Source organism: Drosophila hydei, unplaced genomic scaffold, assembly GCF_003285905.1.
Source record: "Drosophila hydei strain 15085-1641.00,03,60 unplaced genomic scaffold, DhydRS2 tig00000296-arrow-arrow-pilon, whole genome shotgun sequence".
Taxonomy (NCBI): Eukaryota; Metazoa; Arthropoda; class Insecta; order Diptera; family Drosophilidae; genus Drosophila; species Drosophila hydei.
The window spans coordinates 489008-515982 of NW_022045705.1; the positions used below are offsets into that span (position 1 = coordinate 489008).

The window sequence follows — 26975 nt, forward strand, 5'->3', positions numbered from 1 at the left end:
GGCATCATTTTAGGTGCTGCATTTTACAAAGAAAGCGTTTTTTTTTTGCTCCTTGCTTTTTTTTTGGTTTGGTTTCTTGATTTCATTTTATGATTTGGGCAAAAGCGGGTATATTGGCAGTGCATATAGCCATATTATTTGTGGCTGCTGCATAACTCAAAAGCTATTATAATATAATATGGCAATGGACATGCAAGAATATAGGGTATCAAAGTGTTATCTATTGCATAATGTCAGAGTACCTGTATACAGGCTATATAAAAAAGCATTTTACAGGGTGTCTGTAGTTCAGCAATTTATGCAATAAATATTTTAGGCAAATTTTTTGGTTAACTTAATATTTAGTAAATATGCAAATGTGCAGAGTATAAATTAGTTTTGTTCACAGGGTATGTGCACTTCGTGTCTTTTAAAAAAGGAAAATTGTTTTTTTTTTCTTACTTCTTTTTTGTTTTGCCTCGTTTTTTGGTGTTTTTATTATTATTTTATTACAGTAGGCTCGTTGGCTTATGTATATTTTATATTTTATGTTGATTCGCTTTGAACAAGACTTCACGCACACCCACACACACGCACACACACGCACACACACAGGCACTAAACGGCTCGCCTGTGTGTGTAAAGTTGGCATAGTTTTTGAGGTTTTTTGCTTGAATGTATGCAGCACACTTGTGGCTCATGTTGTATTAATATAATCACTTTGGGGATTTTGTGGCTAGAACAACAACAGCAACAATAGCAACAACAATTGTCTCTAGCTGCTACACCACTCACATGTTAAACAGATATTAAACTATAACTATGAGGGTAAGTTTCAGTTAGTTTCGAGTGGAAGATTTTTACTAGTTTCCTCCTCCCTACTCTTGTCCACCTACCCCCCTCCCACACACTCTTTCTCTCTCCCTTTCCCCCACGTTATTGCGCTTTGCACTCGCCCTCGTTTGCTTGGCTCTTGGACCGTTTTGCTAGCCGCTCCTTGATTATGACAGTTACATGTCGTATTTTGAATATTTCATGTTGTTGCTATCCCCACTCTCTCTCTCCCCGTCTCTTGCTCTCAGTCTCTTGCTAGTGTGTGACACTCTGTCTTTATGTGTTTTTTGTGCCCAATACCCTAAAAGCCTCAACAGTAGTGCCCAAAAATGTGCGGCATGCAATCGCATTTGCTCCTGCACACACACTCACACACACATGCGTGTTGCCACACCCACACACGCATGCAGACACACATCAAATAAAATAATATTAATTCGCAAGTAAAGAAAATCTTATAATCTTACGGGCTTGTCTTAAAGTTTAACTTGAATACTGCAGAGCAGAGCAGCGCATAGACAGACATGACAGACGTCACAGCGAAGACAGTGAAGGCTCTATTCACGGACAGCGTGCTTGACTTGACAGCTGCTTTAACATGACATTTATTTCTATTTTTGTTTGTTCTTTATGGAGGTTGTATTGTTTACTTATAATTATTATTCATTGCATTGTTATTGCTACAAATATTATTAGTCATATCATTATCATTATTATTGTCGTTATGTATCATTATCAATACTATCATAATTATTTATTAGTAATATTACTATCTCAATCATTATCATTATTGTTACTTTCATTATTATCTTTAATTAATTATCAGTGCTGACATTACTGACATTATGATTAATATTACTCATTATTCCCATTAGTATTATAGGTATTATTTACTCATCATTATCATTATCATTATCATTATCATTATCATTATCATTATCATTATCATTATCATTATCATTATCATTATCATTATCATTATCATTATCATTATCATTATCATTATCATTATCATTATCATTATCATTATCATTATCATTATCATTATCATTATCATTATCATTATCATTATCATTATCATTATCGTTATCATTATCATTATCATTATCATTATTATTATCTTTATCATTATCATTATCATTATCATTATCATTATCATTATCATTATCATTATCATTATCATTATCATTGTCATTGTCATTGTCATTGTCATTGTCATTGTCATTGTCATTGTCATTGTCATTATCATTATCATTATCATTATCATTATCATTATCATTATCATTTATATTTCTCGTATTGTTATGAATATTGTCATATATATTTGATTATGATTATTATCATCATCATCATCATCATCATCATCATCACTGATATAGAGTTGCTCCTTAGCTTGGCTACACAGTGATTGTTTTGGCTGGAGTTGGCATAAATCAATTTAAAACTACTTGACTTCACTGCCTCGCTCTAACCTTTCTGAATTCGTTTTTCTTTTAGGGGAAAACCACCTTTGCAGCATTTGTTAAACCACTTTGTTTGAGATGTGACGCATGCGATACATCTGTGTGTGAGGGGGCGTGTGTGGTGTTTGGTTTCTTCTTATCTATAAGGCACTTGTCACATGCTAAGCAAAGAGCACACGGCTTTTCGTCGACCAGCTCTATTAAAGCCTCTATCATATGGGGTACATATGCGTAGAGCCACTAACTGGAATGCTAACCCACCCTTTATGCCTTATCTATAGCCAGGCATCCATTCACTCATTGCTCAGCTGATGTTTTTGTTGCCATCATTTCGTCATGTTAATTTGGCGAGGCTTATGGCTTTTCAGATGGCAAACGGCAGCAAGATAGAGGAGAGACTGAGACGGAGAATAACAGCGCTTCTCTTTTGCTTTACCTCTGCTGCGTGGCCATCATCAAAATAAAAAAAAAGCGTAGCATACATTTGTGCGTCGCTTATGTAACGCAGCGCTGCCTTGACATTCATACTGTGACTGTAAGCGCGGCTGTATGTATGTGTGTGTGTTGTGTAAGCATCGTTACGTGCACACACATAAAACGCGCCTCCTAATGTTAGCATCATTAGCTAGCAGCAGCAGGACCTTCTTCTTCTTGCTCCACCTGCTGCCTGCCAGCCTCAACAGCAAGAACAACTGCGTCACACGCTCGCCTGCTTATCTTTAACGTCACATACACGCACACTCGTACACCTGGCAGTCGTGTGAGTGTGTCTTGGTCTTTGGTTATTTTCCGCTTGGCACCTTTTTTTGACCGACCCTTGGCACAGTCCTTGACAGATCCCCACAAGAATCTGGACGATCTCTTCTGTGTGTGTGTGTGTGCCTTTTGAGTTTCCTCTTTAATGCTGATGACATCGCACATTGCACTCGGCCTAATCTAGTGCAGGCTGCTCCTCTGCTGCTGATGACAAAACGAGGATAATGGCCAGATAGACAATCAGACAGACAGAGAGAGGGAGAGTGGGGGAGCGGTGGTGTGGTAGGTAGACAGACAGAGGGAGGCAGTGAAGTTGCTCCCAATAGCAGCATTTTGTTGACTAATGATTTACAAAATACATGTCTCCAGCTGTGCGTTGCCATAGCCGTCACACACAGGGCGAGAGAGCGAGAGAGCGAGTGTGAGGCACCTTTTGTTGGTAATACTCTGTAACGCATAGCAGGATCTATGACAGTTGTGGAGACACTAAGCAAGTTGAGCTCTGCCTTAGGTTACATTGATACAGAGCTGCAAAAAGTATGTTTGAGGCAAGGTAAGGGTATCTTTAAGTCAGTCAGTCTGCTTTCAAAAAAGCTTCCATATCATGTTATTTATGAATTGTCTTCAAGAGCTCATAGGTCACTCAGGATTGACTCTTTGCATTCACAGCTACGACTGTATAAGACTCGGCACAGTTCTGATGTTCTGTTTATACTCAACACACTTACGTTCTATAGCAACTAGAACTATATAAGGCTAGGCCTAGATATGTATAGACTCAACGAACTCAACTTCTATCGCAGCTAGGGCTACCAAATTTGATGCACAGGCTCCTTACCATACTATATAGTTCCAAGTAACTTCAATTTGGGTTTTTATAGCCAAGAAGTCTTGTATATATATACATATAGTTGATATAGTTACCTTAACGAGAAACCAGTCAAATCTGTGCATAGTCTAGTCGAGCTATTCGGGCACTTCTGGCAATCTTTTTTCTTATTTTGTGTGCTCTGGCCACTTGGTCGTTGGACTTTATCTCGATATGAGGCCAATTATTTGGCAAAGCACCGGCGTCTAATCGACCCGATCAATGTCCTGGCAGCCACTTCAATTAGCTGCCCGCTTCTGTATCCGCTACACAAGTGCAATCAAATCATATCGCATTGATGCGAGACTTTTGCGCACAGAGCGTTGGAAATGGAAAAAGAAAGAGAAAGATACATAGAGACACAGACACACACCGACAAAGATAGAGGTGAGGGAGATGTAGATGTGTGCTTGTGCCCAGCCAAGTCTATCGCATTATTTACACAATTCGCCTCAAGTTGAATGTCGAGACGGAAAGTGGGGCTCGACAAGCGAACAACAGGCAACAATTGTGAGCAGCAAAAGGGGTTGGCATAAATATGCGTGTGCCATTTATAAATGGATACGTTATACATTGAGAATGTAACAGGATGAGGAGCAGCAGGCAGCAGCGGGCGGGCAGGCAACAGGATGTAGAAACACTGAAGAGGCCACAAGGCTCCAAATTGAGCGCAATTAATTATTTGTCATTGGTTGACGCCGTGTGTGTCTGTGTGCCTGCCTAAGTATGTGTAAGTGTGTGTGTAAATGTTTTCCCTGCCCAGCTCTGGGTATGCCATTTTCGGGTCGTCTACGAAACTTATTATCACATCAACTTGAACGATTTAAGCCAAGTGCCCCGACAATTAACTGTCGACATTTTTATTATGACTGAAAAGTTAGCGAGTTTCGAAAAGTCTTTTTGTATCGATGTCATAATGTGTTAATGCTGCTAATTAAAAGAATTTTAATGTCCTGCTAAATTCAAAACAATTTCCCTGTTTCCCTTCCATTTCGTTACGGCTCCTTAGCTACAATTTGAAGTTATATCAACTGTCTTTGATCCGTTTAGTCGGCCAAATTCCTCATAGTGTTCCATTCCACTTCGTCCCTATAATTGAAACGAGAAACATCGAATCCACACTAAATATCCAATTGTAATTAAGCTCTAATGCTTGTTGTTCCAATTCCATTTTGTTCCAATTCTTTAATTGAAATTTGTAACTGCATCAACATTATATACTTTATATGCATCCAGCTAATTTATTTACTTTACATTGCCGCAAACTTGTTCATAGTGTTCTATTCCATTTCATTCCCCTAATTGAAATTCATCTTTCAGCTAAATACAGCAATATAAAACTTATGCACGCGTATATATCAATTTTTTATGAGTGTTCCATTCCCATTTTGTTTCCAACCTATGCGTACTATATTTGAGTACACTCAGATTTTATTATTAACCAAAACAGTCTTTAATTTGTTAATATTCTACTATCGTTTCAAATTTGATTCTATCCCGTTTCATTCCACGCCTAATACCTGCCCAAATAATTTAGCACGCATTAATCACATTTTAAATGTCAACAAGGAAAAGTGAGTGCACCATTTAATCTCATTAATTCCATTCACTTGTTCCATTGTCAACGTTCCACAGGAAGTTCATTGTCCTAAATTTTGATTCACTTCAATGGACTGAACAACAACAGCAGAAATCGGACTATTTATGGCTGCCTCATTTGCTGGCAGCTTTTGAAATTGTTTCCGGGGCGTTCATTAACTTTTAGCACGTCCAAATTTTATTCTATTTACTTTAAAAGAAACAAAAACAGAAACGAAATCATTGCTTTTTCTTCACTCGTTTGTTGTTTATGCCAAAAGTCCATACGCAAATAGCAGAGAGAAAGGAAAGGGAAACAAAGAAAATTTAATATTGAAAATGAGAAAGAAAAGTGGAAGTGAAACGAAAACAATTCACAATCCTCACTTAACTTGTTTATCTCTCTTTCTCTCATTTCGTTTCATTTTTGTCACGTTTATCTCTTTTCCTTTTCCTATTTCAATTCCAAAATTCAGAAACGAAATGAAACGAAAAAAAATTTACAAACATCATTATTTCACTGGTTTTTTCTCTCTACTTTTTTTTATTGCGTTTCATTTCGTTTCGTTTCGTTTTGTTTGCTACAACACTTCTTTTTCCCCCTCACCGTGCTGAATTCCAATTCCCAGTGGCACGGCAACAATCTGCCCCTCCTGCTCGGCCACACCCTCAGCACCTGCTGAAATGTGTTTTGATACGCAATTAAACTCACGCAATTTTCACAGCGTGGTCAGTTCACAGACACCAGACCCTGAACTTTAGCCAGGTCCAAATTCAAAACAAGTTAGTGTACAAGAAGCGAGAGTGCGTGACTAGCAGATACCCTAACATTTGTTTTTTCCTTAAGGGTAATGGAGGGAGATGAACACTTGATTTGACATGAAGTTTGAGTTGAGGTATACGATTTACACGTTATAGTTAACCATAAAATATACGTCCAACCATACGCACGGACGGACGGACAGACAGATAGACAGGCGGAAGGAAGCAAGAAGAAACGAACGGGTCGATATGCATAGAGAGACGGGGACAAACAGAACTAAAGCAATTCACCTCTTGTTGCTGGTCAAGAATATATTTCTATACTTTATAGGCGCAGCCACGCCTCCTTCAGCCCTATATCTACATCTTAGCACAACCATTATACTCTCAATGGGTCGGGGCTGTACAAAAGCGAGAAGCTTTTCTGTTCCTGGTTACCTTTTAAGAAAAGCCAAGGCTTAGCCGTCAGAAATTTGATGCGCTTAACCTTTTAATGCCACACAAAATGATGTGGCAAACGTAACCCAAATCTTATGTATTACATGTATACGTATATATATATATATATATATATATATATATATATATGAGCAATCACTTAGAATAATAAACATATAAACAACATATAAACAATGCAGCAGCACTTTATGAGATTTTTGATTTACTATTCTACAATTAAAATATAAATAGATAATACGAAAGTAATACAAAAGAATTATAGCTGAATATTTGAGTGCACATTGCGAACTATGTGAATTATAATTATAAATTGTTGCCTGTTCGAATATCTCAAGCTAAATTGTTATATGATTTAGCAACATCAAATGAAAATGAATAGGCACCTGCCCCTAGGTAGTTGAAGCTTTTAGATAATCAACTACACATACATATATATATATATATATATATATACATTTTATATATATATATATATATATAAATATATATATATTGATCTGTTTTGGGTGTGCAACGTATGACAATTAACGACTTTTGTTATGGCCCAAAAATTAGATTATATATAGAATCATGTCGTGTCACTGCATGTAATTACCATTAGGTCTGAGGGGGCGTAGTGAGGGGGCATAGTGAAGTGTTTGACTGGTCGACAGATTGTAGCTTAGGTGGGAAACGCAAAGGCATATAATTATATAGATAGCTACAGCATGATATACGATATACGATAACTACAAGCGTATAAATTAAACCCTGATTCAATACAAGCTTAACTTTGGATATATATTCAAGGTCATACTGCCTCACACTATGAAGTTTACCTATAAAGAGGGATTCGAGACGGTTGCGCCTGACTGGGAAATACCCTAAGTCTCACAATGATCATTGATATATTGAACTTTGAACTAACTGAAAATAGAATTCGTTTTTGCGAACAGAGCGCAATGCGGAAGGAGAAAGTAGAGAAAGAATATATAAACCTTATGACACTTGAGCATAAGCATTAGAGAAAAGTTGATCCTTTGACAAAAGAAGCAAGTATTAATATTGCAGTCGGATACTAACTGGTGGGTTTATCTCGAAAATCTTAACACTTTATAAGACCAGACTCGAGCATGTTCGAAATTTCATTCGAAATGATGGGCAGACGGACGAATATTGCACAAATCCAATATAACCTTTTCCCATCGTGAACGAGTCCAAAGACTCCTTTCCTATGAGCTAAAAGCTCCGCTTCGATACTGGTTGAAGCAACACTTCGATATCTTATCACTTTGATATCGCCAAGTTCTCGCTCTGGGCGCTATGTACCCATGGTACACATACATGCTACATATGTTGGGAATATCTAAAGTGCTGGCCTTCGCTCTATTTCTGGTCACATTCACAAGTATAAATAACATCGAGTGTATTGATTAGTGCCAAGTGGCTATCTAGTTTACTATCTATACTATCTATTAATCCAATAACTAAGCTACTGAAACACACGCTTATGCCCCAAAAGTATGCAATCTATTAAATGTCTATATCTATATGAATATATATGCTCCGGCAGTCGGCTATGGGGGGTAATGTTAGTAACTGTTATACCAGTCTTAGCATAGTATTAGTGTAAGCTATATTTAGAGCTAATATTTAGATAACATACAAAAGCTTATCGATAGTTCAAGTCTGGACAGCTGCCAGTGGGATTTGTATTAGGTTTTTACCTCACTAACTAACTAGCTAGTCTCTATAACTATAATGTGCTATGTGCCTGTCCGGTTATTGTGCATAAGAACCATTAGGAGAAGAAAAACATGTCAGAGTGTTGCAGGGTGCCACCGACTGCGTAATACTCGCTCATGGCCCAAGCAAGCTAATCCAATTCTGATAGATCTCAAGAGGAGGGACTTAGCTTTAGAAGATATAGCTTTTTCCGATTTGCTACTGTTACATCCATGCCAAGTCTTGTCTATGCGAGTATATATATGCGAAACTTGTAGCCGCTAGCATCAAATATGACCAACGGACGGACGGTTGGTCGGAAGGACAGACAAAAGCACGGACATTCGAACATTGCCCAAATCCAATATACTCGCTAGTCCCGTAGTTGGCGAGTATAAAAATAAGGCCTCCCCGCTGGCCTTCACTAATTAACGCACATTAATATATCAACATGAAACGACCTCGAGGCATTTGTTTGACTTTTCTCCGACCGCCCCCCACCCAGCCGCTCTCGTTTGGCCCATTCACACATAGCAGTCGAGCGCCTAAAATGCTGTTAGATAAATATTTGCCATAAAAATGATTTTGGTTTTTCCATTTTCTTTGTGATTTTCATAGCTGTTGCCGTTGTTGTTGCTTGAAATATTCATGAACCTGAAATGCGCATTCTTCGCGTTCGCCTTTATTGTTTATAAACAAATAATGGACAGCTAATAAATAAATCAAATTAATTTTGTGGCCCACCATCATCATTAAGGCAAGGAAAAGAAAATAAAAACAAGTGCTGGCTAGTGTACAGGTATTTGGCCTTTGGTTTCCTCCTCAACTCGATCAAAAGGCATGCCAAAAACTTAATGGCCAAGATCAAAGTTGCACGCGTGCAAAAGCTCATTGCTATTGCACTGCACGGCACGCCATGCATGCGTGCCTGCACTGGCGCTACCTGGCGTCAGCTAGCTGTAACTAGAGACGCCTTACTGGCCACTAGCACGAGTGAGAAAGAGAGAGAGAGGAAGGGAGAGAGAGAGGGATGGCGCGTGTATTGCGCTTAATCGAATGTAATATGAAATTTGTTTAAATAATTGGCTTTCCTTATTTACTCAGTTATAGTAAACAACATTTTCGGTATTATTGATTAACATATTGTTGTTTCTGCCCGCGTCTGAGCGAAAGAAAAAACACAATTTGTTTGTATTCGCTATATATCGTTAATTGTTTAGAAATTGGAGCTTCCTCAAACGGGAAAATGTTTTCGATGCCGAAATTATATTTTCTTCGATTTAATTGGCTTATATTGTTGGCACTAATGCTGCCATAGCAAGTCTATAGTAAGTCTTCTCTAGCCTACTTGATTTCGTTTACACACGCCTCGCGAACTGAATGAAGAGTATATTGGATTCGTCCGTCCGCCAGGTGTTGAGGCTAAGGTGCTTGGGTCCTGACAATTGGATATATATACTCCTATAAACCACCCAAACTACATGACAAATAGGGTCAAAATGTATCTCAATAAACTTGGCTAAAAATGAGACATATATATTTTTCTGTGGCGCGGCAAATCGAAAACATTCGATCAGCTGCGTGTCACGTCTGAATGCCGTGCTTGATATGCTCCTTTAGCTCACTGAACACTGGTCGTATTCAAGTTTGACTTTAGTATGAATCGTGATCGACTTGAGCACCAAGTGCTCGCGACAGAAGTCTGGCTCTCTTTGTTCTCTTCTCAAAGTCTTCTGTTTCAGTTTCAGTTCGTGTTCGTGTTCGTGTTCGTGACAACTCCTATGGAGTATCGCGTTTCGTTTTTCATTTCTATACGATTCGTTTACTCAACCTGCCTCGCGCTCTGTCTCTCTCTCTCTCTTGCTCTTTTGGTTCAACACGATTTGCTCACGAACTGCTGCTCGTGACACGCGCTCAGCGCTGCGTGTAACATTGTATGGCATGTAAATAAATCACAATTCAAAAGGCAGCTGTACAGCACACACACACACACACACACACACAGCAATTTGGACCAAATTGTTGTATGCAAAAATAAATCATTATCTAATTGCCAACTAACTAAATAACAACATCATGAATATGTTTGCACGTGTAACGGCAAAAATTTTTGTTTACGATTGCGCTCGAATGGCAATACCCGTCCACACAGCCACACAGCCACACAGCCTTATAGCCATACAGCCACCCATTTAGCCATTTAGCCGCCCAGCGCTGCGTGGGTTTTTTGGCCGCCTGGAATGCCATTCAGAAGACAGCTGCTATAAATAGCGAACCGCGCAAATAACTCAACTCAAGCAATTGCAGCTGAATTCTAAGAACAATTCAAGTGACTTGCAAACACTCGACAAAAACACTTGCCTGTCTCTGTCCATGTCTCTGTCTCGCTCTTCCTCTCTCTCTCTCTCTCTCTCTCTTTCTCCCTCTGTGTGTGTGGCACACTCATAAGTCTTATATACGCATAATTATAAAGGTTTCTAAATTTAACACGCAAAACGCTTTGAAGCCAATTTACATGGAATTTCACTTTAGTTTCGGATTTAATTATGTTTTGATTAAACTAAGTGAAAGCTGTCTCCGCCTCTCTCTCTCTCTGCCTTCCTCTCTCCATTTAGCTTACGCTCTCGTTTCTTTGGAGCCTCTCTGCTGCTTGCGACGTTTATTTAAGTGAATTTTCGTAAATAAATCAAATTTGCTTTTATCTTCTCTCATGTGTCTCTCTGCCTCTCTTTTTTACACCTTAGCTTTCTTTCTCGCTCTTCCCCTTTGTCTCTTTCTTTGTTTCCTTCTTATCTTTGTCCCCTCTCTCTCTCTCTCTCAGCTTTTGTTCGCTCCAAAAGAGAATCGCTTAGCTACATAGGTCAAAGGTCAAAGGTCACACTTTCAGATTTCCCTTTTAAGTTATACTTCCATATCATGTGCATATACATATAAATATAATATATATAATTTAAGATACTTTTGATTACTTGACTCACAAATTGATGCTCGTCTTCATAAAGCTGAGCTTAGGTTTCTTCAGCTTATATTGGACGACCTTGTTGTGATGCCTGTCAGAAGGATCGATATCGAGCAAACTGGAGTCTTAAGGGTTATCATAGATTTGCCCGACTTTAACTGAAGGAGCTTAAAGTTCAATGAATAGAAGATGAGCTTTCAAGTGTAATTTACGTAGTCCAACTCTCTCTTGTTTAGTAAAGCTTTAAGCTTGGCTTGGTCTTGATGGCAAAGCTTTTAAGTAGACTCTAGTGATGGAGCTTAATACGTGTTCGCGTTTTTATCTGTCTGCAATTGAGTTTTCGTTGGCTGCTGCTTCGAGTAGCTTTCGTTGACGCGTCGACGCATATCGCATAAGATCTGACGTATGAGCTTTATGTCCTTGTTGATCTTGCGATTGCTGGCATGGAACTGTTCGAGCATACCCTGGCATTCAGCCAACTCCCAATTGAGCGTATTGAATTGTCTGCCCTGCAGCTGGCTGTTGACCTCATCCAACAGCAGCTGCAATTGGGCAGCCGTTAGACACTCCTTGGGCTGTTCGGTCTCTTTCGACTGCTGATCTAGTTGCTGATCCTCCAGCAAACGTAGCGCAATATCGCCAATCGCTGCAGTTAAAGAGCTTTTGTACATAGCTACCAGAGTAGTGGGCTAGAAATAACTGAAAATTTTGAATATTCACACAACGTTTCTTTCACCAAAAGCTTCTTTGTTACAGTATGCTCACAGATAGTTTGATCCCGAATTCATTGTACAGATGTGCTCTAGTCGGGAGTGTCCGACCAAGAGATATCCTGAATTCATCTGAACAGTGAATTTGAAACCTTTAGGGGTGTTTAAGGGAGCTAGCTTGCTCCAAGGTATAGCTTAGCTACATCTAAGATTATAGTTTGTATTTGCTAGAGTTGCGATTAGATTCAGCTGCTATAATTAGCGCTGCGCCATATCCTGCATGCTGCAAGCGGATATAAGGAAATCTATTTCGGTTACGCAGCCAGCCAACTCTTTTATTCGTTTCCTGCTGCTGCTGCTGCTGCTGCTGGTGCTCATCGGGGCTTCTTGTTGCGTCCTGTTTTTTGACCTTGTCTGGCAGCTTTGCTAATTGCACAGTTGGTCGACTTTGAGGGGTCCGGCAATGATTATTTGATTAAATGACAGCAGCCAAGCTGATTACGCGCACGTAATGCAATCGCCACACACACGCACAGATACAGGCAGAGACTCTCATGGTCATGTGTCCATTTCTCCAATTGCATTCGCGCTGGCGTCAGAGCCACCCACTGCCACTGCCACTGCCACTGCCTCAGCCTCAACACGAGGCTCAAACTCAGTGTGTCGTCGTTCAGGTGAAGGTTATAACTAGATCCTGTTCCTCAATCAACCCCAACCACAACACCAATCCTCCCCCGCAGCCATGTTTAATTAATGCAATTCGTAATTCTATTGCACTTTATATTGAGCTAATTTATGGCAGTCGTGTTTCAGTCGCTGGCATTGTCACAAACCAATTCCCCGGGGGCCAATAGCAGCTGCTATTTACCAGGATTAGCAACCTGATTGTCGCTAATAGATAGCCGAAAGGGGTATTAAGAGGGAGATAGAGATAGAGAGATAGACAGATAGACAGATAGAGAGGCTGAGTGAGAGAGAGATGCAAAGCAAATGCATTTTTGATTAGCTCCGATGACGAGCGAAGTGTGCACACGAGCAAAATGGAATTAAGTTCGATTAGTTTCTGTATTGCCTTTTCCTCGTTTTTGTTTTCCGTTCTCTATATAATTGACGCAGGTGTCAGATATTGTGTATCTAACGTATCTGATAGCAGAAAAGGTGTTAAACATCTGTTTTGAGACGGAGTTAATGAAATAAGGGTTGAAAGCGAAGCTTTACTAAGGGTCGGGCAGCAGCGCTGCCTGTGTATCAATTACGAATGTGACAACAGGAGGAAGTGACACAATCAAAGAAGAAGAGATAAGCTGGAGCGAAGAATGAAGAAAAAATAAGAATGAAAGCAAACACGAAGAATGAATGAGTGTAAGACAGTGTGGAGTAGGATACTGTAAAGTGAGAGAGAGAGAGAGAGAGAGAGAGAGAGGAAAGGGGAAAATGCAATAGAGAAAGAGAGAGAGAGAGAAAGACAGAGAGAGAGAGAGAGAGGAATAGAGAGAGGAGAGAGAGAGACAGAGAGAGAGAGAGAAAGAGAGAGAGAAATGCAATAGAGAAAGAGAGAGAGAGAGAAAGACAGAGAGAGAGAGAGAGAGAAAGAGAGAGAAAGAGAGAGAGAAAGAGAGAGAGAGAGAGATAGAGAAATAGAGAGAATAAAGAAAGAAAGCGCAGTTCAGAAAAGAAGAGAGAAATAGATTTAGGGAGATACAGCAAGAGTAGGAAATAAATTTAATGAGATAGAGAAAAATGATGACGATGAAGAGTGAGATTCAGGGGGAGAGAGAAATGAAGTGATTCAGAGAGGAAGAGAGAGATTCAGAGAGAGAGAAAGATATTTTTATTGCGTGTAACGGAGATATTCAAAGAGTTAGAAAGATAGAAAGCGATACAGAAAGAGCGAGAACTGGAAAGAGATAGAGAAAAGAGAGAGGTAGATACAGACAGATAAAAGAGAGGGAATGATTGCTAAATGTAAATCAAGAGCAACCTGTTACAGAACTAATTTACCATACAGCAAACAGCAGCAGAGGAGTCACGTGTGAGCGAGAGAGAGAGAGAGAGAGACTCTGATTGTGTTCTGCTTTATAATTAAGCCAAGCAGGCAATTGTCAGACACAGCAGCCCAGCAGCAGCAGCAGCAGCAGAAAACCCAAATGAAAATGAGCTGAAACAAAGCGAGAAGTTCATTTCAATTTATATTTAATTTTATGAAAATTTTGGTTTTAATGTTGTTTTCTTTTTGGGCTTCGCACTTTATTTTCCGGCCAGAAGCTCATTGAAAACCCAAGTCCGATGCACGGCCAAAAATCGTACGAAAAACGGATAAAAATATAAAGAAGAAAATAAAACAGGCAAACAAAAGAGAAAAAACTTGATAAAATGTTGGCAGCGCTAAAGCTTTAATTCCGGGCACGATTCCTGCTGGCGTTGTTAACGCATTCACACACACACACACACTCGCCACTTCACTCTGTCAGCTGGATTGTTGTTATCCTTAATTCTTATTATGTTTTATACCCTGTAAACAAGCCATAAACAGCAGTTAGCACAAACAGTTTTTCGTTGCAAAGCAAACACATGGCCTAGGCGATAAGCCAGAGTAGTCAAAGCGTCATTAGAAATATAGCGGATATACCTTACATGCATAGATGTAGCTTAGCTAATATCAATTGCATTTCTAGTAATCATACAAATCAGTTGTAGAGATAGATATTGAAGCTAGCTCTCAATTGCAGCTTTCTACAGGGTATATGTACGTCGAAAACTCTACGCAATTTGTAGCCCCTGCAACTGTGAACTGTCAGCATAATTTTATTTAATACTTTTCAAGCGCATTAATTACATATATACACACACACACACACGCGCGCGCCAACACACTGAAGCTTGACAATTTTCCACATTTTTTTCTCAGTGTATTTCCATTGGCCATTCAGACCCTGCTGCAGCCTCTCGCCCTGCCCCTAGCTCCAAATTTTTAAGTGAATAATGTGCAATAATATGATGAGATGAAAAAGGAAATAAATAAAAGTTGCAGCAATAAAGAAATGAAATTGCATTACGCTTCACATTGTTGCTAAACCAGATTCAACTGAAGTTCCTCCCGCTCCTGCCCACATTACCTTCCTCAGTTGAATGGCAAACGCACATAATAAATTGTATAAAGAGCAAAAAAATATTGTCGCTGCTTATGTGCATTTGATGCGCTTATTGCCATCGACATTGCAACGACCCTTGCCCTTCTGTCGCTGTCGCTGTCTCTGTCTCTGTCTCTGTCTCTGTCTCTGTCCCTCTATCCTTGTGCCCGTTCCTATTGCTGTACCTGTCCCTGCCTCGATCTGCTCTCTTTCGCTAAAAGGTTTCCCAGCTTAACGCATTGTATTCTTGAAAAGTGACCCATTTGACACACAATAGAAACTGTCACTCGTCTGGGTGCTTGGAGGGCGTGGCTATGAAAGGCGAAGCCCTTAAAGAACTTTCACTGTAGCTGCTGCACACCTTCGACTCACCTCAATGGGCTTGAGTGTTATGTTTAAGCGGCTTCTGAGTCGCATTCAATAACAGCAGCAGCAGCAGCAGCAGCATAATGTGACCAACTAATGGCAAGGCTTTTCGCACAAGGATGCCAGCCAAGCAGTCAAGGATCTCGGCACTGCCACAGCCACAGCCACAGCTGAAATTGCAGTTGCAGCATCAAGTGCAAAACGTACCTAATTGCCGGCATTTTGCGTTCATTAGGCACATGTCAATGTCAACTCTCGAGGTGCTTCTATTTCTATTTTTCCCAGCATTTTTCGTGTCTCTGCTTCTACTCTCCAATTAGCATCACGCAAGAGCGAACTTTGTCCCATTTTGTACGAATTGCATTCATGGCCTTTGCTTGAAATGCTGCACTGTCTCCAAATGTGGGAAGCATAGCTTGGCATAGTATTGAAGAATCTAGGCTTTCGTACTTGTGTATGCCAGTTGAACTCTAGACAGGGTATCGCAGTCAGGCAGTCGCTACAAATTCAAATAGAACTTGTAATTGGAATCTTTTTGAGCTTCAGCTTATATAATGAAATAACTCGTATATAGGGTATCTCTAAGTCAGGCAATCACTGAATAGCTCGAGTGGATCTTACAGAGGACAAACATTTACTGGCGTGAGTTTATTTAATCAGTATCTTTTCGAAATGACAATGCAAAAACTCTTACGCAGGGTATCTTAAGTCAGGCAGTCTCTAAAAAGTGCAAATGTAGTATAGATGATTGGCATCTCTTCTATCTAGAATGTGTATCTTTATCTAAATCTGCAATTTGGAACTTGCGAAGCCTGTACAGGGTATCAGCAAGTCAGTCAGCAACAAAAAATTGAAAGTTAGGTAATGTTAACTTTGACAATAGCATGGGCCTTTGGACTGCAACTTAGCTATTGATTGAAGTTAAAGTTAAAGTTTTGGTCAACTTTGACAAAATGAGAAATTCAACTACAAGTTAAAGCTATGGTCAATTTTGACACAAGCTCAAAAGCACATAGCTCTCTACTTCTATACAGTGAACACTACATGCTTGACAGCATATTAAAGTGCTTGTTAAATTTGACAGCAACGTTGTGCCTTAATTACACTTTAAGCTTAAGTTTTCTGTTAGCCAAAGCATGCTGTATACTTTCTCTACTCCTCCTTCTTCCTCTCTCACTCTCACTCACTTTAACTCTCAATCACATTTGCCCTGCCACTGAGACTCTCTGTTAGCCCCCCTTATTTGCTTCGGCCTCTGCTGCATTTAACAATCTCAAGGCCTAACACATTTTCAATCTTTTATGCTGCTGCCCCCCACAACGTCTGCGGCTTTATTCTGCTCTGCCTTCAGATGGGCTTCGATTAATATACTTATATATATATACACTTATACATATATATATATATATGTTATATCTCATTTCCTTCATCTTATTTCGTTTTACTCACTGCCAATTGGCTCGCTGGCCTGGCCCGCCTTGCCTTGCAGTTTATCTGACCCGGTCGAGCGAGAATTCATCGACTCTGTTGGTCCGTAATATCCATCATTCTGTCACTGGACTCTACTTCAGCTTCGCTTCGCCAGTGTCCTTCGTCCTTGCGCCCTTTTGTGGGGGTGTATGTGTGTGTGTGTGTGTGTATTTATATAACAAAAAATCAATTCAATTAAAAGCTCATTAAATATAATTGTGCCCAACAATCGATATAAACTCTATTTAGAACCTGACTCACAAAGCACCCAACTTCAATTTCCTTTACCTTTACCTTTACCTTCACCTTAACCTGTTTTTTTTACGACCGTAACAAAATTATCGACAAATTAGTATAAATGCTTTATGCTTTGCTACCTAGCGACCAGTCCATCTCCCAGTCCACGCACACACACAGGTGCTCGACCTCACAGTCCCAGCAGCCCGAACCCAAACCCGAACCCTCGTCAAAGTAACATAAAGAAGAAGAAAAGAAGTAATAATAATAATCAAAATCAGACGAAAAGCTCCTTCCTCCAAATATAGGCATTTCTTAAATACCCTGCAGTATTTATGGGAATATTATAATAGATCGAGATTTATATACAGAATCTCTTTAAAATCTTCTAAAAGATCTAAAGCAACGATCTTATAACTCTTTAACATTAATCTATATATGAAGATAGATAGATACAATATGAATATAGATAGAATATAAAATTTTATATGATTGAACATAGATAGAGGAACATTTTTGACATTTCGGAAACGTTCTTATTTTAAAATATTTATTTATTATTCAAATAGAAAAACATTGTATAAAAAATGTCTTCGATAAAAGAAAGCTAAATTTGTTAAGAAAATATTGTTCTTATCGACTATGAAGAGTAAACATTAATGGTAAAAGCTTCCATCATAAGCATGTTCTATATATCTTGAAAGTGTGTTTATATGAAAATCTACTGGAGCTACCAATCCTATATCCTATTGTTCCTATAGCAGCTATTTTAGATAGTAGATCAATTATATTATCTGTGGAATACCAATAGCAAAGTTCAGATCAGAGATTTGTTCTTAAGATCTTTGAGAACTTCCGCCGTAAAAGTTGTGACGATGTCCATTGAGGTTTATTTGGCCATAAGCTTTATATAGATGACTATGGCTATATGGCTACCTTCACAGACATAATTAGTATTGCCATTCAGCTGGTCATCTTAAGATAATCGCTAAGACTGAAACGCTGCTTGGCTTTAAAAGATCAAGCATATATATATATATATATATATATATATATATATATATATATATATATATATATATATGTATACCGCTGTGCATCAATATTAGATAAGAATCCATGGTGAGGCCATTGAAAAGGGTATAAAAACAGGAACAGGAACAACAACTGAAAACACAACATGCATAATTTTTTGCCCATGAAAAACTTTTTGAGCGCGGAGTTTTCTTTTTTTTTATTTTATTATTATTATTATTATTATAGGGGGGCTTTTGCGCGCTCGCTTTGTTTTCTTGCCTTTTTTTGCTTTTGCTGCGGAGCATGCTTATTGTCATATATTTAATATTCACAATTACAGGAACAACAACAACAAGAACGTAATTCCTTGACTCCCCCTGTCGAGCCCCTCTCTTGATGATGTATTGTTTTGATACGGAGATTGGGTAGATACGCAGCTTGTGGGGTCGGCTTTACGGGGTGCAATACGTGAGTTTTTTTCTGCTGGGAGGCTGTGTGTGTGTGTGGGACGGGTGGAGCAAGGTGCTAAAAATAAACCGGCTGCTACGTGCCATCGACTAAATCACAGAGAGCCAGTTTCTCCAGTTCACCTCGTTACTCCTCAGCTCTTCAATTCTTCCCAGTTTCCCCGGTTTTTTCGCTGGCGCGACGGCATCCAACCAGGACATGTGCCGCATGGTGTGGGCGTATAGGTGCCGCACTGAAATGGTATAACTTTCCCTCAATGAAATTGCCTGCATGTGTGTGTATTGCGTGGTATTTTGTTGTTTTAATACGCTTGGTAGAGAAGGGAGACTGATATGAATTTCTTAATGATGTATGTAACACATGGAAAGGAACGATTCGATTTTAATCGAAATATTATCTCTTTGCGGTGACATTGACATGAGTAAGTTGAATTTACTGATTTTGTTTTGTATAATAGTTTTGTATAACAGTTTTGTATAACAGTTTTGTATCACAGTTTTGTATAACAGTTTTGTAAAGCCGTTTTGTATAACAGTTTTGTACCACAATTTTGTATGACAGTATGACAGATTCCCTATAAAAAATTATTGCAACACCTGCTTACGACTTTGGTATAACAATTGTAAAACAATTATGTATAACAGTAGAAAACTTTTGTGATTGATACAATAAAATAATGTCTATGTATAGAAAGCTTAGTATATAACAGATTCGTAAAACAATTATGTATACAAGTTTGTTCAAAAGAAGATTTGTATAACAGTGCCGTTGTATAATAGTTTCTTATTCTTTGCACAATAGTTCTAAATAATATGTGTTTGTAAGGCATTTGTATTACAGTATCGTATAACAGTTTGGGAATTATTTGATATCTAGAAGAAATATAGATCTATTCAGCATGGATTGCTACGATTCGATTCTCTTAACCAAGGGTATTTGGACTTCGGCCGAGTCAACTTAACTGTTCACACTTGTTTTCTTTATTTTTTGTTTGTTTTCTTTTTATTTTTATTTTTTCTGCTGTTGTCCTTTTCTTTTGGTTTTCTGTTTTGTTTTGTTGGTTTTCGTTTAACTTCTTTTGACAGTTGCTGACAGTTTTGTTTGAAGGATGCCCTGTCTCTGAGCAGCCCCAAGCCAAAAGCCCCAAGCCCCACACCCCTCAGCCCCGTCGCTTGGCGCAGGACTTTGATTTTGTTAGACCCGCCTGCCAAAAAGTGGGAGTGTGTGTGTGTGTGTGTGTGTTTGATTTTGTTTTTTTTTCTGTAGCTGGTATCTGTTGCGTGCCTGGACGGATATGCGTGACAAAATGCCGCTGGCTTTGTCAGCGACAGAATGGGGCACAAAGCGGGCGAAGTGGAGGGGAGCGGGCAAGGTGGAACAGGCAACTGGCGCCAGAAATTGAAGAGGAGAAGTGACGTACAGAGAGAGAGAGAGAGTGGGTGGTGGGAGGAAGGAGCTGCTGCAGTGGCCATGGCCATGGCTACAACAGATTTTATGATCCCATCTCGCGCTGCTCCAAATATTCACTCGTTCTACTTTGTTTTATATGTATATTACTTGTGGCACACAGAAACGTTCGAGGCGAGCTCCAAAACTGACAAAATATAATAATGTCAATAGCTTAGGTCTTCTTGACTTCAACTCTTCCAGATCCAAAACTCTTTGCGTTCGGCATAAGAAATGACTTTATGCATTGGCTTAGAATGATTTTCCTTCTTGACGTTCTCATGCTGGCTTTGGAAGCAGATACGAGTATATCGCTAGCTCTAGAGCTAAACTTTGAAAATATTAAGTTCCGCTGCTTATGAACTGTGAACAAGTGATATACAGTCGGTAGGGCCCGATTGCTATATTCTAACTTAAGATCTGAAATTAGCAATATTTTAAAATGTTTGCACATTTATTCTATTAATAATTTTCATTCTTTTCTACTTCACAATGGAGCACAGTATTAAAAGAGCCTCAATTTTAATTTTCTTCATAGTTTTAACTTCCAAAATTTTTTTTAAATTTAAAGATATGTCTAAAATATGATAAGATTACTTGTCAAATTACATTTTATCAATGCTTAATTCAAATTTTAAAAATAAATAATATAATTTGAAAATAATAACATTAAAAAAAATGTATATAAATACAAATCATTTTAAAATTTTTATTTATTTTAAGCTTTGCCTTTTAAATATTTAAAAGCTTGCTTTATTTTCGTACATGAAACTAAAATTTTCATTTATATTTTTAGCTTGTTTTTAATTTTATTTTTATGTTTTTAAAAATATATTGTTTTCATATCAAATATTGCTTAAATATTGTATATATATTATTACATATTAACTTAAAAATATTTATATTTTCAGATTCACGATTCTTTTTTAAGTTTAAATTTCTTTTTACACTTATGAATTTATTTTTAATATTTATTTTTATTTTCATATTTTTTAGTAAACTTTATAAACATTTAAATACATTTTTGACTTATAGAGACTGTGTATTAAAATACATTAAAAGTTCTTCAAGTCTTCATGATCGTATTATTGACAAGTTTTCCTTTGGCTCATGCTATAATTGAATTGTTTATTTAATAACCAAGAAACAAAAAAATAATAATGTATCAAATAAATATAAAATTCAATTACAATTCTAAGGTACCACAATTGTTTTTTCGTGGAAATTTCATATATTTCTTTCGTAACGAGAATTTTCTTTGACGCAATTTTCTTTCACCAAATTTTGTGTCTTTGCGGCACACACACACACACGCATACTCTGCTCTCTGCTCTCTCACACACACACCAGAATCAACTTATTTTTTGGTTAAAACTGAACCCGTGCAGTTAATTTTTTTTGTTGCTTTTGTTTTCCTGTTGCTTTGTTGGCTTCCTGCTGGTTCGTTTGTTTTTGCTGCTTTCTTTCTGGCGCAAATTTAATAATAAAGCAAGCGCTGAGTGTGCGTATAAAAGTGTGTGTGTGTGTGCGCGTGTGTGTGTTGCTTGATGCTTACTTTAATTTCATAAGAAATTTCATTTACCAAGCAGAAAGTATGAAATCGTTTTATGAACTTTGACATATTGCGCAGCAGCAGCTGCCAAGTGGTGCAAGCGAGATAGTGACAGGAAAGCTGAGAGGGAAAGTTGTAAAAATAAGAAAAGCTCAACCTTACCCAGCTGCACACACACGCAAATTGTTTGCACTGGCAACTTGATAAGTCATTTGGCATATTTCCGTACTTTCTTTTTAGCTGTAAAATGCGCTCGTAAGTTTAAAATAGGTCAGTGAACGTGTCAAGCCACCAAAGTCTGTCAAGCCAAAAAACCAAACCAAGAGATACTTACTGCAATTAAGTTTTATACAAACTTATAAAATAGACCAATGAAGTTTACATAACTGTAATGCAATTTATATTATAAATTATTATAATTTAGGCGGTTTAATAGTTTCGTATGACAGTTTTGTATAACAGTTTCATATAACAGTTTTATATAACAGTTTTGTATAACAGTTTTATATAACAGTTTTGTATAACAGTTTTGTTTATCAATTTTGAATAACGATTTGATTAAAACTGTTGTATTAATGTTTTATATACAGCATTTTTAACAGTTGCGTTTGTGAGTATTGTAGAATAGTTCGATATAACAGTCGAACACTCAAATAATGTAATTGTATACCAATCTTGTATAACAGTTTCGTGTAAAAGATTTGTATAACAATTTCGAATAACAATATTGTATAACTATTCGAAGGCCCTGATCGAGGCCCAATTCTGATTAATGGGGCTGCTGGAAGCTGATTGAGCTCAATTGATTGACGCACTGATTGACTGGCTGCATTTGCTGTCTTTCATTGATGAATGCCACAAATTTAATTTCAATTTCGTCTACCTGGAGAAACCTAACAAGGTCAAGTGCCGTTGCCTTAACCAATCAAAAATCCCTATCCCCTGACCCACCAGACATGAAGGGGGTGGGAGATGCTGGGCATTTTTATTACCTGTGTGCTCTGGCAGCAGCTCATCAAATATTGAAATGCCAATTTCACAGATACTCAGAAAAGCAGAGCAAAAACAAAAGCAACATTGCCCAATTCAATTTGGCAAACTAAACTAATTGCCACACAGCAGCAGCAGTAGCAACTACAGTAAATACAACAATAGCAATACAGTCAAGCATAAGCCATACTAAACAGCAGCGGCAAATGCCTTAATTGAACGACAATCATATTGCTTTAGTTTCCAAATACCCTAGACTCCATTGCCAATGGGGCATGCTATTTCTAATGGGAAAGAAGAATTTCTCTGATCAAAATACCAGAGAAATTTGGAGAAGATAATCTAAAATAAGATTTATCTTATCAGACAAAAGCTAGAGAATGATCTCTCTAATCAGAAATAAGCTAGAAGTATTCTTTAATCAGACAGGGTCTAAAGGAACATTTCCCTTATCAGAGAGAATTTAGAGGAAGTATTCTCTAATCAGACTTCAGAGAATGGATTTCTTATAACAGTGAGAAGCTAAAAAAAGCACTTTACAAAAAGTCTATATAAGTTATTTAGAGTTGCTAAAGCATCCATCAACAAATATCGAATGGAAAGCAGTTGTTCTCTGAGATTTGAGAAGTTATAGTCGGAGTAGATTCGCGTCATTCGATTGATCGATAAATATCGATTTAAAAACTATTTTCGCTTAGACGAAATCTGTAGTACCATAAACAAGTAATTTCTGCCTGGACTTCTCGCATAGTGTATCCAGCGCATGTTCGAGTCATTCAATCCAGTCAATTGCACACTTTGCCATTTAATTTGATTGTTCGTAACCAATTTTGGTAGCAAAAATAACTTTTTCTTGATATCCTTAACTAGGGCTTGACCTACAAGCATAAATTAAGCGCGCATGCCGCAATAAAGCTTAACTATTTATTTCTGTTGAAGGACACAATTTGAGCTCGTTAGTGACACAGTTTTCATGCCGCACTTGAGGTAATGTACAAATAACATATCGATAACAGAGATATTACTGATAGCAGCAATCGAAAAAAGTATCGAAGTGCGTTACTTTCTCTAACTATAATTCTCAGTATGTGTAAATGCAGACTGTGCATATTGATTGGTTTTTTTTTTGGTTTAGATTGATTATATATATATATATACATAAATATAATTATCATTAATAGTTGCAAGTTAATTGCCACACAATCGATAGTAATAATCGGTGCAGTTTAATTGAAATTTTTCACTGTTTTTCTATTAGCCTTGTGTTCATTTCGATAACAGTGATCGATCATTTTTATCGATACCTTTTGACAAAAAATTTTTTCGATTTGCTCGATTAAAATAATGCAACGAAAAGGGCAGAAAGGTGGGAGAAGAGAAATGCGAATAGCTGTAATATGGCCGCAAAGTATGCAATAATAAATTGAGCCATTGTCGCTGCTGTTGCTGCTCTGAAGGGGGTTGTGGACGGAGATAACACGGGTGGCCTGATAGCGCTGCAGGGAGCAGGCGGCGGAACTGGAGCTGGAGCTGGGGATTGGTTTCGGTTCTGCCACTTGGCGCGCACGTAATGAGCATATTTGTAGCATACTTTCAGCGCGTACGTGCGCCGTATGTGTGTGTGTGTGTGTGTGTGTGGGAGAGAGTCCTTTGAGGCCAAGTTTAGGCAAGTTATTCCTTGTGCTGCCCTCACACCCAGCGCTCAGGACCTTGCCACTTCAACGCTGCAGCGCTTACCTTTCAAGTTGAACGCCAAACTTTTTTTGCAGCTCATATATATATAGATATATATAGATATTTATACATACATATATATATATATATATATATATATATATGTATATTGACACAGGTGCCTTGAGGCATCGGCGAGGTGTGTGCGATGGGGCGTGGCAGTTGGCAACTGTGTGGGTGGTTGGGCAATGCATGGGTTGACCCGAGAAGCAACGCTTTGATTTTGTGTCTGCATTTAATGCCAAATTACAAGGGCAAAGCGATAAACTACAAGAATTCATTCAGACGCCTCCACCGAACGTGGTGTGTATATACCCTGTACTCAATGCGAGGGTATACGAAGGGGCATCTCCCTCTCTTCCGCACTCCAACACGCGCAGCTAACAGAGTTCTATTCCTGTGATCTATTCTTGGTAACACAATTCCACTTGAAGCTCGTAGGGAAATCACAAAATTTAGGTGAGTTTACTTTTCTCGAGTGCTGCGACTCTATTTTGCCAATATAAAAAGTTGAAAGTCGAAAATAAATTTCAATGAAACTTGATAAAAGAAAAGCAAATAAATGAAGCCGAAGAGTCACCAACGATTCGATTAAACTTTGATTTGGACTTCAAGTGGAACTCAAGTGGAAGTGAAAACAGAGCCAAGAGCACTTCATACGCAATCATTTATCGTATTCAGCAAAAAGTCATTTAAAGATATGTTTCGCTTGATTACTTTATAACTTGTAAACATGAAACTTGCGCCCATCATCAACTCGTTATTGAGCTATTTGAAACTTGAGCTCAAAGTTTACGTAGCTCTGCCCATTGATTCGATTCGCGAGCGTCACAGGAGCAGGAGACAGGAGCAATTTTTATTTTTTTGTTGGTTTATTTTTGGTGTGTTTAAAAGCGCAAAGAGCGTAAATTCAAAAAACGTTCGCTGGGCGTGAAAGTGTTTTGACATACGCCGGGAAATCATATCCGCTTTATACACACAGACACACACACACACACGCATACACAGTGACAACATTCACTTACCTTTGGCTTTAGCTTTGGCGCTAACGAGCTTCAAGTTTAACAATGAGCGAACATTTTGCAGCTCATTGAATTTGAAGTCATGTGAAAGCAGCACTCACAAAGAGAGACACAGAGAGAGAGAGAGGGACAGAGAAAGAGAGTACTCCTACACACACGCTGGTATAGCAATCAGTCAGTCCAAGGTTTTATTTTTTGTTTGCACATGGAGAAGGCGTTGACAATTGCATTGCAAAGGACAATGTCGAGTGCCTGTCAAATAAAAATGTGTGCAAAGAAAATAAAAATAAAAATAAAAATAAATAAAAATGAAATGAAATGAAATGAAATGAAATAAAAGTAAAGCATGGAAATGAAAATCTTTTGGCACATGCACAACAAATTGCAAAGCCAATTGAACAATTCGTAATGCTCTCAGCTTCCATTGTTGTGCTTTGTGTAAATTTGTATAACACTAATAGGCAATTGAGTTCTGCCAGCACAACTTGTTCGCATCGGTGTGCAGGGCATATTCCTGTACGTTGCACTGGCTGCCTTGCTGTGGCACATCTCAATTGGAATCAATCCCATTATAGCATAATGTTTGTGAATGTGCCTCTTGCCTGTCTCTCTATAAATCCACTTTATTCTTTTGAACTGCTCCTGGCCTGTTTTACTGACTGCTTTCTCAAGCTCATCTCTCTTTCTCTTACTCTCTCTGACATATGCTTAACTCTTTCTTTCTCACTCTCTCTCTATTTGTGGAAGAACTTTTTCTCATTCTGTGTGTCACTAAGAGATCTCTATCTCCCTTTCTCTCTTCTCTTTTCCTTTCTTTCCCTTCTCTATCTCGCTATATACATATATATATATATATATTTATCTCAACCTCGTTCGCTCTGCTTCTGCTCCTCACTATCATTCTATATTTCTCTCTCAATCACCTACTCACTCTTTATCTCTTCCTCCACCTCTTTGTCTGTCTTTCAGTCTCTGCATTGCTTAAGCCTTCAATTGAATATATTAATATTTCCAGAGCTGGCAGCCCTTTGCTGGAGAATATCTATAATAAGACGGTGCCTAGGCAACGCTTTGTGGCATTGATTTTCATAGAATCCGCTTTGCAGGAATTCGAATTTCTAGTTTCGAGTTTCTTGCGCAAACTAAAGCCACATTTATTCAATTACATCGGAGATGTTGCACACACACACACACCCACACACACATACACCCTCTTAACCTGTGCATGCATGCAACTCATTTCGCTGTCTTCCACAATTGGCAATGCAACATGGCCACAGACGAGACCGCATAACCCCCTTTCGCCTCCATTTCCGCCTGCAACGAACGTCCGACCACAACCACAGCCACAGCCACAAGCGAGAACTCAATGGCTGTCCAGAGTGCAGCTGGACGGACATTCGGTTGTACGTGAGCCAAAAAGTGTTTTATGCATTCAATTTTATTTGATAATACCCTGTACAGAAAGCG

General features: G+C 38.4%; 1 protein-coding gene across 3 annotated transcripts in view; it reads left to right on the top strand.

Moving 5' to 3' along the window:
* The window catches only part of LOC111605562 (1-phosphatidylinositol 4,5-bisphosphate phosphodiesterase), a 63886-nt gene that overhangs the window by 14048 nt on the left and 22863 nt on the right, over positions 1-26975 (top strand). The gene's annotated exons all lie outside the window — the stretch shown is intronic.